Genomic DNA, 17914 nt, shown 5'->3' on the forward strand with positions numbered 1-17914 from the left:
CATTTGCTAATTAAGCTTCAGAATGCTATGGTATTTGTGCCCATCTAGTTTCTGCTTAATTAATTTCCAGATAAGGAGGCATCTCAGAAGAGGTAGAAGTGAGTGTCTATAAGGAGTGTAGGTGAAATTTGCTAGTGCTTAATAAAAAATCCATTATAAAGCCCTTGAACCACTATTCTTCCAAGCATTTAACAATAACCCATTATGAGACACCCAGAATCCCCCACCATGGGGAATAAATGAAAAATTTGGAGGGCTATTGAAACAGTGAGTTTTCACAGCTGATACACAGAAAAGTATTTAGCACAGGTGTTTCGGTAACTGTGAAATACCAAGGAAATTCAGTCTTCTGTGGCACATAGATTCACTGTCTTGTGTGGGATGGATTCTTATGGAACTTGCAAAATATCTGTAATATAAATAAAAGAAGAAGAAGGACAAAATTAGCTTTTACAGAAATCCAGAAATTGTTCCTTGTATGGAAGAGTCTTCCTTTTTGGCTACTGATAACTAGCAGTTTTCTTGGTATTTTTTTTCCAAGTTAAAATGAATCCAATTTCAAATGTTGTTAGTGAGTTTTTAAAATGATGTGTTATATGCATGCAGGTGTGGAGAAATCTGGTGGAATAACAAGTGTGCTAGTCTCCATGTGTTAGGATTTTTTTTTGAGACCTTAAGAGATATTTTTCTCCTTCTCCACGGCCACTTTCAAACCTCAGTAGCAGCTGATCAACAAGGTTAGGAGCTGATCTGTCTTCAAGTTACAATTCTAGTTACACTTTCTAGAGTTCATACGAATATTCCAATGCCACCATTTGGGAAGTCATGAGCTTGGACCTTATAGTTTCTCTATGTATCAATGTAGCATTCAGGAAAATAGATATGCTTAAAAAGGACTTTTAGTCTATATAAATTTCCGTAAAGCTCTTGGTTTCTCTTTTATAACTTTCAGTATAATGTATTTTACCGGGTGAGATATTGTTTAAAAAAATGCATCCATAGGAGAGTTCATCTAAAAACCCATCAGAATTACAATGGGATTTCTTCATTTAAACCATACAGTTTAATTTCTAACATATACTGACAACTTTCTGAGGGCCAATCATTTTTCTAAACACTTCATTGCCATTGATAATCACAAAAACCCTAAAAATAAAATACTGTTGTCATTTACAGTTTCTTGAGAGAAAGTTACTTGCTCTACATCATTCAAACCCAGGGCTGTAAATTCACAGAATCTATACATTTATCTGCTGTCCTATGGGACCTCCCTTCTGTGGATACATAGTACAAATTACTGGTGCAACTTGAACTATGAGTTGAATTTCAGTTTCTCAACTAACTAGTTCAAGGCATTTACCAATATGAATTCTTGAAAAGTTGCACATGAGATAGATCATTCTTAAAGAAATTAGCCAGAGAGAGGAAGGTTAACTTTGGGGATCAACAAGATAAAGGTTTTAATCCTGGTCCTTCTGTGGACCTTTTTACTTGAGCCAGTTATCAAAACTCCTCTATCAAAATTTCTCTATCTGTAAACTGGTAATAATATTATTGCCCTCATAGGGTGGTTGTGAAGGTTAAATGAGATGCTATGCATAAAACACCTACCATGTAGTAACATTCAATAAACAGTAGTTAAAAATTAAGATTTCCATTCTCAAAGTGTATTTTGGAAACTGTAATCTCAGATTGCCTTAGGACTTAAGGGCTCAGTTTTAAGTTTCCACATTCAAGGACAAATGCTTAGTGTTAAGCCCTGAGCACACCAGCACCCACTTCCATATTTTCAGTAACATATGTAAGGATGTAGATCTAGTCTTACAGGGTAGAGACCAGAAAGGCAGAGCATGTAATCGACACAAAGAGTCTGGAGAGTTTTGAAGTGTGCCCTCTTTTGTCTATCTCTTCATTGTTTTAATAGGCAATGGTATTCTTGGAGAGATAAGAATTACTCTTCATTGCCATATGTTTTTTTTTTGTTTTTTATTGTTTTTTTTTTTTTTGACTAAGAAATCTTTTGGTATCATAAAGTGAAATATCACTGGTAAGAAATTGGTTTTCATTTTTTAGAATATTCTGGCATGGCTTAGAAGCCAATGACTGTTTGACATTCTGAAATCTCACACTGATAACTTGCCATTTGTAGAAGAGGAACACAGGGAAAAAAAAAAAACATTGAATCTCCCCAGTGAAATGTGATCTTCTTGCTCTGTTTTTGGTGCAGATCTATCAAGTATTATATGTTCTCTGGAATGGGGCAAAGATTTAAATGTTAGTGCTGCAATGGCAAACCAAGAAGATGCTCAGAGAACCTCTGGGAGTTTGTTGCATTCTTCCCTTTACAGAGTGCCTGCTACATGCTCAATACAAAGTACTCAATACACAGTACTGTGTACTGTGTAACAAACACTGCTAGATACAAAGATACAGGCACTAATTGGTTCCATCTCTGGCTCAGTTGTACCACAAAACAGCAGGTAAACAGGAAAATCAGTGCCCTATTGTTCTCTAAGAATATTGCTGGAAGAGGTAAGGGAGGCTGGTGTGCATTTTTTCAGGACATGCCTATTATTCACTGCCTCCTCCCCTTTGGCTTCCAAAGCAATTGACAAATGAGTATAAGAGTGCGACAGCAATAAAATAGCCAGCTTCATTACAGGAAAGCGGGATTGGAGATGTGACTAAGACAGAGGCCCGCCATGGGCTCCTTGCAGTCCTCAGCCCCCCTGGCAAGCCCAGATGATCTGCTTATTCCCCTGGTCTTTGGCAGAGGAGCCAGGCCACTGCCAGCTCCCTCAGCTAGGGTAGAGCTCCCTCGATGTCTCAAATCTGTGTGGGCCTCCAGACGGCTAGTTTCAGCGAGAGCCTCAAAGAGGAAAACGAATGTGCAAGAGCGCTTTTCCTCTTACCGCAAAACTTGTCACTCTGCCTCCCATGAACATAAGTGAGAAATGGGGTTGGAAAGAAGGGTGAACACTTTCCTCACCCAAGAAGCCAAAAGGAGTTATATTTTGGCTTAAGAACGAAACATGTTTAGAGGAGAAAATCTGTTCCCCTTAAAATCCTTTTTTGAGCTGAATCATGAAGGGTGAAGAAGAGCCTGCAGAAGAAGAAGGGAAAAGCATTACAGACAGACGACAGGGTAAGTGCAAAGAAGGAGATAAAAGGGCCCAGCGTGAGATCCAGGTGAATAAAGAGAAGAAAATAGATTTACTTTTGAATTTGTGTTTACAGCTCCCAATGTGTTTTACTATCAATATTTCCTTTTGATCTTCACAATAATGCTGTGAGAAAGAATTGTGATAGCAATTGATATTCCGTTTTTTACATGGCATCGGTGATTGAATGAGCTAAGATCTTTAAAATACTGCACATAGTATCTAGAATAAAATTAACAAACATTAACTATTATTAATGTCACTGTTATAATTGTGTTTGTTATTATCATTGCTATGGTTACCGCCAAACTCCCTTAGCTAGTCAGTGGCATAGCTAGTAAGTCCCAATGTTAGTGACTTAGCTAGTATGCAGTGTAGTTAGTAAGATATATAATTAGTAAGAGGTAGAACTGGGACTCAGTGACATGGTGTCCAGTAGAGTCCAGGGACTTAATTGGTATTCTAAAGGAGTGTGAAGGGCTTATAATTTAGTCCTAATTTATTAACAAGTTAGTCAGCTACTATTCCATGGGTACTGTCACACAAGACTTATGGCTCAGGAAAAAAAAAAAAGGTGTATTACTATGGGATACAGCAAGAATCCTGAATTTGATATTCTCACTGGGTCCCCTTGACCCCAAGGGCAGTGTGGAGTGGCCCGGGTGGATGTTGCCCACACAGTGGACTTTACCACAACTGAGGAGTCCAAAGCTTAGAAAACCCCCAGTTTTATAAAGCGCTGGGCCTTCTCAACCTTTGCCCAAAGGAAGATGTTATCTTCATTATCCTAGTCAGGAAACAAATCTGCCTTCTGCCCCAGAGAGAGACAGCATCTCTGTCTTCTAATTTTCTTTGCTACATAAACATCCTTGAAAACGATAGAATAAAAATTGATAGGAAACGTGCAGAAACAGAGAATTGTCTCTCAACAGAAGAGACAACTTTTTGTTGACAAAAAGTAATATTTTTTTCAGGCCTGTTGATTAACAGTCCCCAGAGAAGGCTAAATTGATGCAAATGACAGATGGATCACAGATAAGCTTGGGGAGCAGATTCCATTCACCTAAAAGTTCCTTTCACTTCTTTCTTTAAGATACTAGCAGAAGAGAAGAGAACCTTCCCAGAGACAAATCCAGACAAGTCTCAGATGTCTGGGAGCATGTATGACTCAGAAACCCATAGGAACCAGAGTCTTTCTGGTGCTTGGAAGGAAGCATCATTTTGAGCATTGTATGCTCCAGAAAGTGGGGATGGCGGGTGGTGTATTACAAGATGGAGATATAGTTTCGAGAAACAAAATCACTGGCTTTAGAGAAGGCAGGAATGAGGTAGTAGTTTTCTGGACAGAAGCATAGATTCAAGCATTGAATTCCCTTTTTGTTCCATCAAGATGCCCAGGTATATATTTTAATGAATTCTTCAACTTTTAGAAATACACATTTCTGGCTCTCATCCCTGGAGTTTCTCATTCAATATGGTCTATGGAATCTCTATTCTGAAAATTTTCCCCAGGTGAATTAATGTGCAGCAAAGACTGGTGGCTGCTCTTTTTTGACGCATTTTAATATTTGGCTTCCTATGTGAGTAAGTTAAGTGATTTGTAAACAACCGTTATAACAGCTTACAGTTTAAGAATTATACATATATATATCTATATATCTATATATATATCTATATATCTATATATAGATATATAGATATATATATAAATATATAGATATAGATATATAGATATATATTTAAAAAGCTCCCAAACAAAGATATAGATCTATATATCTATATCTATATATCTATATATCTATATATAGATATATAGATATATAGATATAGATATATAGATATATAGATATATATTTAAAAAGCTCCCAAACAAAGTAAGGAGAATTAAATAGTAATCTTCTAAATCCCATCTCGTATTTGGTATTAGGATGTATTGTTTCATTAAGTATCTGCTTTTAGAAACTCTAATGTTTTCTCTTATAAGAAAATAGGTTATCATAGTGAAGAAGCTATGCTAAGTAGTATACCTGGGTTTTGCTTTTCAGCTTTAGAAAAATTAGGCATCGCTGAATACACTCCAGAAGGAAATTCATGTCAGTTTCGCTCACTTGTGGTGCCACTCTGTTGCACATCTTCATAATCCATCTTGAGTCTGTCAATTCCATCATCTAATATCTAATCAAAAGTGGGTGCTAGGTTACTCTGGTTGATTGTCAGCATAATCACCTACTAATGTGACTTTCTGTTTTTCTGACACCATCACATGATGTCAAGAGTCTTCATAACTCTCTTCCACCATGCAGTTTTTCCAAAGAGCAGGCCTATCAGCCAGAAGCCGGGAAATTGTCTTCATGTCCTCCAAACTTACAGATCAAAAGCAAAGACAACTGACTTTGCACAGGTACCTCTAGTTCCACATTAAACTACATAGAGGGAATTTTCATCTTTCCCCAGATGTGAATATTAATATGAAACGGACAGGTAGAGCTATATGTGTGGTCCACAGAAAAAGTGCTCAGAGGCACATCACAAAAGAAGATCAGATTTTTTGTGTGGTTAAATTGATATTGTTTCTTACATGTTTTATTAGGAAATTTGTCTCATGTGCTAGAGTTGTTTTGATGTTAGAGTTGGTTGTTCTAACTAGGATTCTAAAGAAAAAAAACAACTGATGGAAACAGTTATGCTTTATTTGCAGGTGGGAGTGAGACTGAAATTTTTGGAAGAGAGAATAGTGTGTTTTATATTAGAGTATTATTTCATTCAACAAATAATAATGGAATGCTTCTTAGGGTAACAAAGTAATTGGTACTAGGAAATATACAAAATAATAATCCTATTCTTTCATATAGCACTTGCAGTTTAAATACCTCTTTAATGCTTATTGTTTCATTTTGTAAAGGTAGAGAAAGTATTGCATTTTTCTTCAAGGAGATTATACAATGTGAGGGCGGGGACTTGAAGGAGTAACATATAATAATTAATCTAATTAATGGGCTACAAAATAAAATATCTCCTAACAATCAGAGACTATACAAAAATAGCATATTAACAGAATTTATTTTGACTGATAGTTCACAAAGACCCAAATCAGTCATGGTCACTGGGCCCAAACTATGAGCTTAGGCCACACAAAGTAGTAGGACAAGCATGGCTTCTCTTTACATTCACACAATTTGATTTGGCCAAAATATCCTCAGTCATTTCACTTTCATTCTTAAAGGGCCTCTGGGTTTATACTTTTCGAGAGAAGAGAATGGTTTCTGCTCCAAGCTGAATTCAGCTTCACCAGCAGTAGTAGCAATGGGATCCCTAATACAAAATGTCAGCATCTTCTGTATCAGATACTGTAAAGGACAGGAGGAGAGGGGAATGTCTGATTCGGAGGCAGGCTCAGTATCTATAGTTCATTCCAGTATCTAAAGGATTAGGATTACAACCAAGAATAATGGATTTTCCAAAGGGTAATTAAAATTCAAAATCAGAGTAAATTTTTCCTTAAATTATTGAGCTTTCCTTTGCATTCATAGACAACCACAAATGCTCATTAAATACCTGTTTTTTTTTTAAAAAAAGAACCTTAGAAATAAAAGGAATGATTATTTGTTATGTGTAGTTGTCTATGGCCGTGTAATAAATTACCTCCAAACTGTACTGCTTAAAACAACAAGCATTTATTAGTTTAAGCTTTTGTGGGTTGAGAATTCAGGCACTTTTAGCTGGTCCTCTCCTCACAGTCTCTCAGAAGGCTACAAAGTGTTGACTGGGAATTCATTCATTTCAGGGGAGGAAGCATCCCTTCCACGTTCACTCACATTGCCATTGGCAGGACTCTGGTTCTTGCTGGCTCTTAGCCAGAAAAATCAGTTCCTTGCCATATGGACTTCTCCCTAGGGCTATTCACAACTTGGAAGATTCCTTTTAAGACAGTAAAAGCATGAAGGAGAGAGAGAGAGAGATTATGAATGAGAAAGAGAGAATATGAATGAGAGAGGGAGAAAGAGAGATCACAGCATTTGTACCATAATCTCAGAAGTACCACCTATCTTTCTCATTTCTCTTTTCATTACATTGCTAGGTCCAGCCTACACTCAAAGAGCTGGAACCAAAGAGAGGGATTTACAAAGCACATGGAAACCAAGAGGTAGTTCACTGGGGGCCACTTCAGAGAATGCCTGCCATATATAGAAATTATCTAGTTCAACCATTCATTTCTATAGCCAAGGAAACTCAGGTGCAAAGTGGTTAATTATGTGTGCGGTGCAGTAGAGACTGCTGCTATTGTTGCAAGAGCCTCAATAGCCTGACATAGTTCGAAACTCTCTGATAAGAATAAGGCAGGAATGAACAAGGGTGGAAATATAGAAGCTTTTTTTTAAAGTTTTTGTTTAAATTCTGGTTAACATGTACTGTAATATTTGTTGCAAGTCTAGAATTTAGTGATTCATCACTTACATACAACACCCAGTGCTCATCACAAGTGGTTTCCTTAATACCCATTCCCCACCTTCCTCCCCCAACCTTCAGTTTGTTCTCTATCGTTAAGAGTCTTTTATGGTTTGCCTCCTTCTCTTTCTTTCCCCCTTACCCTGTGTTCATTTGTTTTGGTTCTTAAATTCCACATGTGAGTGAAATCATATGATATTTGTCTTTCTCTGATTTATTTCACTTAGCATAATACGCTCTAGCTCGATCCACATCATTGCAAATGATAAGATATCATTCTTTCTGATGGCTGAGTAATTCCATTGTATATGTGTACCACATCTTCTTTGTCCATTCATCAGTCGATGGAAGTTTAGGCTCTTTCCATAATTTGGCTGTTGTTGATAATGCTGCTATAAACATTGGAGTGCATGTGCCCTTTCAAATCAGTATTTTTGTGTCCTTTGGGTAAGTACCTAGTAGTGCAGTTGCTGGGTGGTAGGGAAGTTCTATTTTTAACTTTTTTGAGGAACCTCCATACTGTCTTCCAGAGTGGCTGTACCAGTTTGTATTCCCACCAACAATGTAAGAAGGTTTCCCTTTCTCCACGTTCTCAACATCCATTGTTTCCTGTGTTGTTAATTTTAGCCTTTCTGACAGGGGTGAGATGGTATCTCATGGTGGTTTTGATTTGTATTTCCCTGGTGATGAGTGATGTTGAGCATCTTTTCATGTATGTGTTAGCCATCTGAATGTAGAAGCTCTTTTCTACCAAAGTGGTTTTCAAACTTTGTTCATAGAGGAAAGTGAGCAGGCTTCTATTGGCTCAGTCAGCTGTTCAACTGGACCACCTGTATTTCAGTTAGTTTTGTATATTGGTCTTTCTCACAGGATGCCTTTAAATGAAGTGGTTATGCTGGTCAGAATTAACTTGAAAATAGTTGTTCCTCATGGATTTTGTTTATACAGTTTTTCAGTTTTCATATTGGAGCTAAATAGGTACTCTGTTCACATTTATGCATTTTTCCTGACCCTTACATCATCTTATCAAGGAATTATTTTTGTTACTTATAAACAGATAAAATTTTTCTGTAAGATTCAGTATGTTTGAAAATGATAGTTTTTAATAACTTTATCAATAACTTAATAAGCCAATTTGAAGTATACACTTTTTGAATTGTATCACATCTCATTACAATGAATAGATTGGAGAGACTTCTTGGGATCAGTGATATTACATATTTGAATAAAGTTTTGTTATCTAGTAAAAAAGATAGGTGTATATTAATTAAAACACTTATTACATGTAACTATGTCTTTCATATATTTCTGCAAAATCATTTTATATCCTACCACATATATACAGTAACACAGACACAAACCTCAGAAAACATACAAAGAGAAAACCGCTCACTGGATGTTTTTTGTTTGTTTATTTGCAAACTTCTAGAACTTTGTCTTGGAGACTAAATGTCTTTTAAATGTATCATCTCAATAATCTTTTTTAAAAATTTTTTTTCAACGTTTTTTATTTATTTTTGGGACAGAGAGAGACAGAGCATGAATGGGGGAGGGGCAGAGAGAGAGGGAGACACAGAATCGGAAACAGGCTCCAGGCTCCGAGCCATCAGCCCAGAGCCGGATGCGGGGCTCGAACTCACGGACCGCGAGATCGTGACCTGGCTGAAGTTGGACGCTTAACCGACTGCGCCACCCAGGCGCCCCAATAATCTTTTTTTTAAATACTTTATTTATTTTGAGAGAGAGAGAGAAAGTGTGTGTGAGCAGGGGAGGGGCAGAGAGAGGGAGACACAGAATCCAAAGCAGGCTCCAGGCTCTGAGCTGCCAGCACAGAGCCTGATGTGGGGCTCAAACTCACAGACAGTGAGATAGTGACCTGAACTGATGTTGGACGCTCAACAACTGAGCCACCTAGGCGTCCCTCAATAATATTTTTTTAACGTGCTTTTTCCACTTAAACTTTAATAATGCCTATTTTCTCTAAAAACACACTTCAATTACTTTGATCCCTCATTGTCATTCAGAATATTTTTCAACTTTAAAAATGTCTTATAAACATCACTGTTAAGAATATGCATGTACATTTATTTATGTAACTTTCTTGGAGTATCTCCTTCAGTCCTCTAGGAGTTGAATTTCTGAGTGAAAGGGTGTGTAAAGACTTGGTAAAAGTCACTAAATTGCCCTTGAGAAATTTTACATTTCCAGGAGCAGATGAGGAGAATAGAGGAATCTAAATACAGGTTTCTGCAACAATTTTTCTTTGCAATAGCTCTTTTGTTTAACTTTTCTATATTTCTTCTTTCTGAAAAGGGAGCAGCCGCCACTTTCTGAGAGGAAGGAAACTTGTATAGTAGGAAAACATGAATTTAAGTTTGCATCTCAATACCCAAGAGGCCCAAGTGGATTCTACTCTTGGCCAAGTGCGCTCTTGCATTCTTAATCATCTATGTGTTACACCAGGAAAAGGTAGTGCTCTGTCATATTCACTGTCTCTCCCATCTGTATCTCTGCCAATTTAGGAAATATTAAAAAATATATCACAAATATTTAAAGGGGAGCAGGGGAACTCATTGATTTTCTGAAAGCAATTTGTTAATTAACATCAAAGGAATAAAATCTGACTTGCATAGCCTAGTATGGCATTTTTCCATAGTCCTGGTTGCTATGGTGATGGAAGGAAACTCGTTTGTTCTGGGTCACTCCTAAATTTGTGCATGAAAGCATAAGAGATTATTTCTGTCTAATCAAGTTATTTGGAAAAGTTGAAGGGGAGGTATAGTGTTTTACAGCCATCAACCCTCAACAGAATAAAACACAATAGCTGAGAAAAGGGGATTATATTTTCCTTTTAAAAACAGAACTGAGAATTTCTAACTGACCCCAAAGCCTCTTCCAGCAGAATGTCTTACCCCCCACTTTGTGCTCATATGAGGAATGTGGAATCACATTTCTTAAAGGGAATTAGAGTACATATTGAAAAACTCTACAACCCGACTTTGCATAATGAATAAGGAGTAGGGTGTGCATTCATTAAACAATTTTACTTTTGAACTTAAATTTTACAGTGTGTCAAATGCCTCACTAGGTCTGCATTTCCAGGAAGCCAAGTTCTGTTACAATTAACATAATTGGGAAAGCTGGAATAGAGAAGGAAAGGCTCTCCTCTTTTTTTACCAGATGTCCTGGCCCCTGTGGTATATAGATTTACACATTCCCCTGCCTGCCCACCACCTTACCCACCCCTTAAGCAGATGGTAGTCTTATATGTCATTATTGGACTTTCTGTGTCAGCCCAAACGTTATTGTTAGAAAGGATTGTGGCTTCAGTTTATTTTTATTTTTGTTTATAAAAACTTTATCTTTTTTGTTTCTTTCTAAGTCACAACGATGTGAATTTAGACCTTTATCCTGATATTTATTAGCTATGTGGATAGGGAGAATACATTCACATTTTGATACTTCAGCTTTTTTATGTACAGAAGGAGTGTAGTAAGATTTAGCTATACATGATTGTTTAAGGGTTTCCTCTGTATCAGTCATATTTTGAAGCATAACAAATGACATCCAACATTTAGCAGCTTAAAATAGCAGACATTTATTATCTCATGGTTTCTGAGGGTCAGGAATCCAGAAGAGCTTAGCTGGGTGACTCTGGCTTAGAATGTCTCACGAGATTGTAGTCAGACATCAGCCACTGAGATGCTACTGAGACTAAAGATCCTGCTTCTGAGCTGAGGTGAGGCTGTTGCAAAGCTTCAATTCCATGGTGGCTGTTGGCCTTGAGGCCACTAAGTCTCATCATGTGAGTCTCTTCATAGTGGTTGGCTTCCCCCAGAATGAGTGATCTGAGAAGAAAGCATCAGAGCAGAAGAACAAGAAAAAAACATCCAACACAGAAGATATAGCCCTTTTTATAACCTAACCTCGGAAATGACAACCTGTTACTCTTGCTGTATCTTATTTATTAGAAATAAACTACTGACATTCAAGGAGCCCAATAAGCCCACACTCCAGGAAAAAGGAATTAAGCTCATTTTTTTTTGAAGAGATGAGTATCAAAGAATTTGTGGATATATTTGTAAAACCACCAAGTCTTCCTTAGTCTGCAATTTGTATTCCTATCACATATAAAATATACACGCCCTCTCAAGGCCTCCAGAAATCTCATGCCACTGCAGCCTCTGCTAAATCCAGAATCTTATCATCTCAATTGAGTCCAAGTGTGGATAAGACTCTTAGGATTTAGTTCCTTAAGTACAGGCTGCTTGAGTAGTTTTGTTCTACTTATGATACTAAAGGCATATGCTATCTACACCCAACACACATAGTACACATAGATGCATATAATGATGAGGCAGGCTTAGGATAACCAGTATATGCATATGTGACCCAAATGGGTGAAAATAAGAGGCACAAAATGTCACTGGTCCATGGCTATTGTGAGATCCAGCTAGGCAAATGTTAGAGATTCACTAATACGTTCTCAAGGTTTGGAAATAATTGTCCATGGCTTTCAACTCTACCATCTGGTCTCCTTGTTCTCTTTCCTCCTTCCTTTTTCAAGACATGTAGAATGTTTGTCATTGGGTAGTTTTCTCATCCTGCTTTCTGACAGTAGAATTTTGGAGGTCCGACAGACTTCCTTTCATTTATTTCATTTGGAAGCCCTCTTTTCATTTTATATATTCTCTGTCCTTTCATTTCAAGCTGGAAATGTTTCTGCATATATAATTCTTTTAAAAATCTTATTGGTGTGAATCTTACTGAGGGTCACACTAGTAAACAAATGTAGCACCCGAATTACTTCACAATAAGCCCCTCTCTACCTTAGGATCCTGCTGAGACTACTAATGGGCAATGCTCTTAGGATCCCAGCACTACTATTGTTTGATTGAGAGGGTCTCTGAGACAATTGATATCTTTAGTGGGTCTCTTATCTATCTGACCAACAGAAACTTAGATGTACTGCTATAACTTTTCCTGAGGCCTTATAAAATAACTGTACAGTCACTCATTTGGCTGTGTATCTAGAATAGTTTTTTCTTACAACAGTTTGTATATGCTCTTTGATGAGAAGTCATTTCTTAATTTTATAATCGTTAGCCATCTGGAATGTCTGAGAATTTTCAAAACAGTCAAATCCGGGTTCCTTCGAGTTTAATAGTTTTCTCTTTATTTTTCTTCTCAGACATTTTGCTGTAAGGAATGAGAAGAAACCAGGAAGTGATTGAATCAACTCTTAGAAATTATTAGGTTGTTGTCAACTCTCCCTATGGCTGTAGTCATCTGAAGGTTTGACTGGGGTTGGAGAATCCACTTTCAAGTTCACTCATATTGTTTCAGTTCCTCACTGGGTCTTGGTTAAAGGCCAACTGTTCTTTGTGTGGGTCTCTCCATGGCAGTTGGCTTCTTCTTGGATCAAATGATCCAAGAGGGTGATATGTATAATATGAAAATGAGATAGAGCATGCAAGTTCAAGCTGCAACCTTTTTATAATCTTGGAATGACATACCATTACTTCTGCCATATTTTATTCATTAGAAGTAAGTTATAAATCTAGCCTACATTCAGGATGAGAAGAACCAAGCTCTACCTCTTGAAGAGAGAATATCAAAGGATTTCTGGACTTATTTGAAAAACCACATTTCCCTACTCTTGTGGACTGACTTGTGTCACCTCATAAGGTATTATTTTGAAGCCCTAACCCCCAATAGGACTGTATTTGGGGATAAGGTCTTTAAAGAAGTAATTAAGTTTAAATGAAGTCATAAGATCGGGACTTAATCCGTTAGAAATGATGTTCTTATAAGAAGAGAAATAGGGGCACCTGGGTTGCTCAGTCAGTTAAGTGTTCAACTTTGGCTCACATCATGATCTTACAATTCATGAGTTCAAGCTCTGCGTTGTGCTCTGTTCCGGCAGCTGGGAGCCTGGGTTTGGATTCTGTGTCTTCCTCTATCTCTGCCCCTACCCAGCTCGTGCTCGCTTTCTCTCTCTCTCTCAAAAATAAACATTAAAATAATTTTTTAAAAAGAGAGAGAGAGAGAAAGAAACACCATGTTTCTCTCTTTCTTTTTCTTTCTCTCTCTCTGGATGTGGATGTACACACACAAAGAAAAGACCATGTGAGGACACATCAAAAAGCCTAGGAGAGTGGTGTCAACTTAAAGCAACCCTACTGGTACCTTCATCTTGGACTTCCAACTTTTGGAAATGTGAGAAAATAAATTTCTGTTCTTTAATCCAACCAGTCTGTAGTAATTTGTTATGGCATCCTGCAGACTAATTATTCACAAAGCCCAATTACTCACAAAGTATAAAAGGGAACTCAAAATTCTGAAGGTCAGAAGACCAAGCACAAATATACCTGTATGTAAAAAATCTACTTGCAGGTTTTTTTTGTAAAGTTCATGAAAATATTATACATTAGGTGAGATCAAGTAAAATTGATGTTTTGGAATAATGTTCCCTGTTTATACTGTGTTGGCTTTAAGTAAAAGACCTATTACACATAGTAGGTTTGCAATAAGTAGTATTTTTTTATTAAAGGTAGACATTTATCTGTATCATTTATTCTAATCTGCATTAAAAAAAGTCCATGAGGAATAATGCTACTACCCTACTTTATGAGAAACTTGGGCTTGGAAAGGTCAGTGGATTTTCCCCATGTTGGCATTCCCAAAAAATAACAAAACTGATATATAACACCAAAGCTGGGTTCTTTGCACTATACAAAATTTCCTTTCTAAAGAGGTCACACTAGTGTTTTAAAGAGTTCAATTCTTGGAAAAGTGACCTTTTAAATAGGGAAACTTTAGGAACTTCCTATGACAAGTACCACAAATAGAAAACCCAGTACAAATTATTTTATCTTATCAGCCTTTGATTACATGAGATTTATGTAATTTTACATATTTTGCAAGCCTCACATAGCAGCACATTTGGGGAAATAGGAAGGAAGATATACATTTATTCATTCAACAGTGTTTGGACACTAACACCCTGTAAGACATTGTATTAGTTACTTTGAGAGGTTACAAAATGTTTTACAAGGGCTTTAAACAACTCTAGAGTATATAATATGCTGAAGGCAATTAGGTATGAGTGCAAAGAACAATCATTAAGTGTATCAGTTGCTATTGCCACAGCATTGCTGCATACCAAACCATGCCAAAAATCAGTGACATATAACACTAATAGTTTATTCTTGCTTACTTGTTTGTGGGTTACCTAGGCAGATGTTGTCTCACCTAACTTTCTCATTGTTTGGCTTGGTACAAAGTGATTGACTGCATCAAGATTAGCTGTAAGTATCTCTCACCCTCTTTGATTCAGTATGCTAGCTAGAACATGCCATTCTCATGGTGATGGCAGAATGATATGATGGGGCAAGTAAAAACTTCCAGTGCTTCTTAAAGACTGGGCTCTGGAAACATTCGTCACTCATCCCGTATTCCATTTGCAAAGTAAGTCACGCAGTCAAGCTCAATGTAAATGGGGCAAGAAAATAAGACTGAGCCTTCAAAAGAGGAACTACAAAGTCACACAGCAAAAGACATGGATACAGGGAAGGGTAATGAATTGGCAACAATAATAAGGTTTACCACAAGGAATAAAAGAATAGTAAATTTTTAAAGAGACATCTAAGAAGGAGAAAAGTAAGGCATGGTGAGAATCACTTCTCTTATCAAATGTGAATTAATTTTTTAACTGCTTGATGCCTCAGTCTCCTCATCTTAAAAATGATTTTTGTAAAAATGAAATCCAGTCACATAATGAAAGTGAATACCAGTGCCTGACAAATAGCAAGAACTCAGTAAACCAAAGAAAGAAATACAGTGTTAGGACTGTGAGACATCATACTCTACTGAAAGAAGCAAGACATCCATTTATGGAACAACTAGAGAATGCTTACAGGCAACCTCTAAGTAAGAATAAATAGCATATAAAATTTGATCCATGTGGAGAGGACTTAGGAAAGTCTTCTTTATCCATATAGAATTTTTGCTTACCAAAGTAATAACTTTAGTTCCCTATTTCTCCTTTATTTTTTAACAATTAACTTCAGGGGAGCATGCATATATTTCCATTCATCTTAACTGTTTATGAGATATTCTGGTGGTGAAATAATATGGTTGTCATGGAAGCGATCACGAATCAGGAATCAGAACTCAGGAGAGTGCAGGCAGCTGACCATGGCTCATTTTCACAATACAAAAGGTTTTGGTTTTTTTTTAGTTACAATAAGTCACTTGGGAAGGAATATCTATCAATATTTTCATTTTGTGATTGCAAATCAAATTCAGTAAGCAAATAAGTCCTATAAGTGTCTAAATACAAACACATACATGTGTATATACTTGATATCTGTGTGCATGTTACATGTTATTTGTGCATTTTAGGTATGGTAATTATCATACCTTACTGCCTTAGTTAAGTTTAGAATTTTCCTACTACCCTGGTTATTGAGACCAAAACCCAACTCAGGGATTCTTTATGTTCAACTTTGCTTCCTTAATTTGTAAAATTTCTACTCTCAAGGAGTTTCCAGTTTTTCTGAGGAAGCAAAAAATATTCAAAAATAAATATTCAAGAAAACAGATAAGGATATATAGAAGGAATAATTAGGTTTACCCAGGTCCTGTATCTGCCTTTCTATGTATTCTGGGTCTACTTCCTTCAAATTTTTAACTTAAAGTGATTTGATAGACTATTTTCAAAGGTGTCATCTTCATTTGTTTTACCTAAATCTTTTTTTTAATGTTTATTTATTTTGAGAGAGAAAGAGAGAGTTGGGGAGGAGCAGAGAGACAGAGAGTAAGAGAATCCCAACCCATGATGTGGAGCCTGACACAGGGCTAGATCTCACAACTGTGAGATCATGACCTGAGTCGAAATCAAGAATTAGATGCTTAACTGATTGAGCCACCCAGGCATCCTTGTCCTACCAAAATCTTTATTTCAGTCAATTTGGCAGTGATCAAGAAAGTTTTCATTGTAGAAGGGTATTTTTATGTGCTCTGGGAGATAAAAAAATACATACACCATGGGTATCCATAGAGATCCTAGCACATGGGAGAATCAAATAAAAATTAGCCCTTCTTTTTTATGTATAAGGAAGAATGAAATTTTGTGTGCTCCTTCCTTTTAAGGGAAGAAAAATTAACAAAGCAAGTGACATTTGAGCTGCTCTTAAATAGGATCATTAAAGAAACACAAAGTAAGCAAAATACTCTAGAAATAAAAATATGGAAATACCTTTCAGGCCTTGGAAACTCTGCATCTTAGACTTGAGCAAAACACCAATGCTGAAAATGTAGTTATGGAAGTTGTAAGAATAAAAGTGTTATATGGAGTCATATATTGAATTGAATATATTATATTTATATATAATCAATTGATATATATAATCAATATATAATATATGTATATATAATGTATGTTATATATACATATATAATGTAGATAATATATGTACATATATAATATATATTATAATATATGTTATATATTGTATATTTATTATATATTATATGTACTATATTATATATATTATATGGGGGGGAGAGAGAACACACAAGGAAAGAAGGAAAGAAAACAAAAGATCATGAAGAATGGGGAGGAAAACAAAACACAAGCAGCAATGGAGATTAAGAAATTATGACACTGGGCAGTGAAGGGAGTGCAGTATCATGGAAAATATGGGAGCATCAAGTTCAAAAGAAAAATAAAATGGAGAATAAATAAGGACCATGAGGAGGAAGTTAGTGAAAATTAATTTTCTTACTGGAGAAAGGAGTTTTCTTATAGGTCATGAGAAAATAAGGAAAGGACAAGTGAACAAATAGTAAAATTTTAAGGAGAATAGGAGAGAAGTTGAAGAGGTTCATATTAAAGGGTCTTAGTGTTATCATTTTATTGAATGAACTGGATCTGATTTAAGTCAGGTAATGAGTTTATTCTTTCCCTCACTGCCTCTTAAACTGGATCCCTAAACTCATTCTTTCATAATCTGGATGAAATTTCAGTCCAGTACAACAGCTGTTCTGGTCTCTTTAGTTCCCGAGCACAGCCTTATTTTGCTAATCGAATAGTCCCAACCAATGTAGTATTGAATCTCCAAAGACATTCAGTTTGAAATTGCCTCTACTCTCTTAGCTCAGGCTTACTTTAGACTTAGAAGCTTACAGGGGAGAGGACACATGGATTCATCTTCTCCTTTATTCACCTGTTCCCCTAATCCCTATTTATTTTTTTACTCTTCCAGGAACTAGTTAGTGTAGTTGGAACAGTTGTCATTATC

General features: G+C 36.5%; 1 protein-coding gene across 2 annotated transcripts in view; it reads left to right on the plus strand.

Moving 5' to 3' along the window:
- The window catches only part of TENM2 (teneurin transmembrane protein 2), a 1969530-nt gene that overhangs the window by 549936 nt on the left and 1401680 nt on the right, over positions 1-17914 (plus strand). The gene's annotated exons all lie outside the window — the stretch shown is intronic.

This window comes from Herpailurus yagouaroundi, unplaced genomic scaffold (genome assembly GCF_014898765.1).
Source record: "Herpailurus yagouaroundi ecotype Mexico unplaced genomic scaffold, PumYag 29, whole genome shotgun sequence".
Taxonomy (NCBI): Eukaryota; Metazoa; Chordata; class Mammalia; order Carnivora; family Felidae; genus Herpailurus; species Herpailurus yagouaroundi.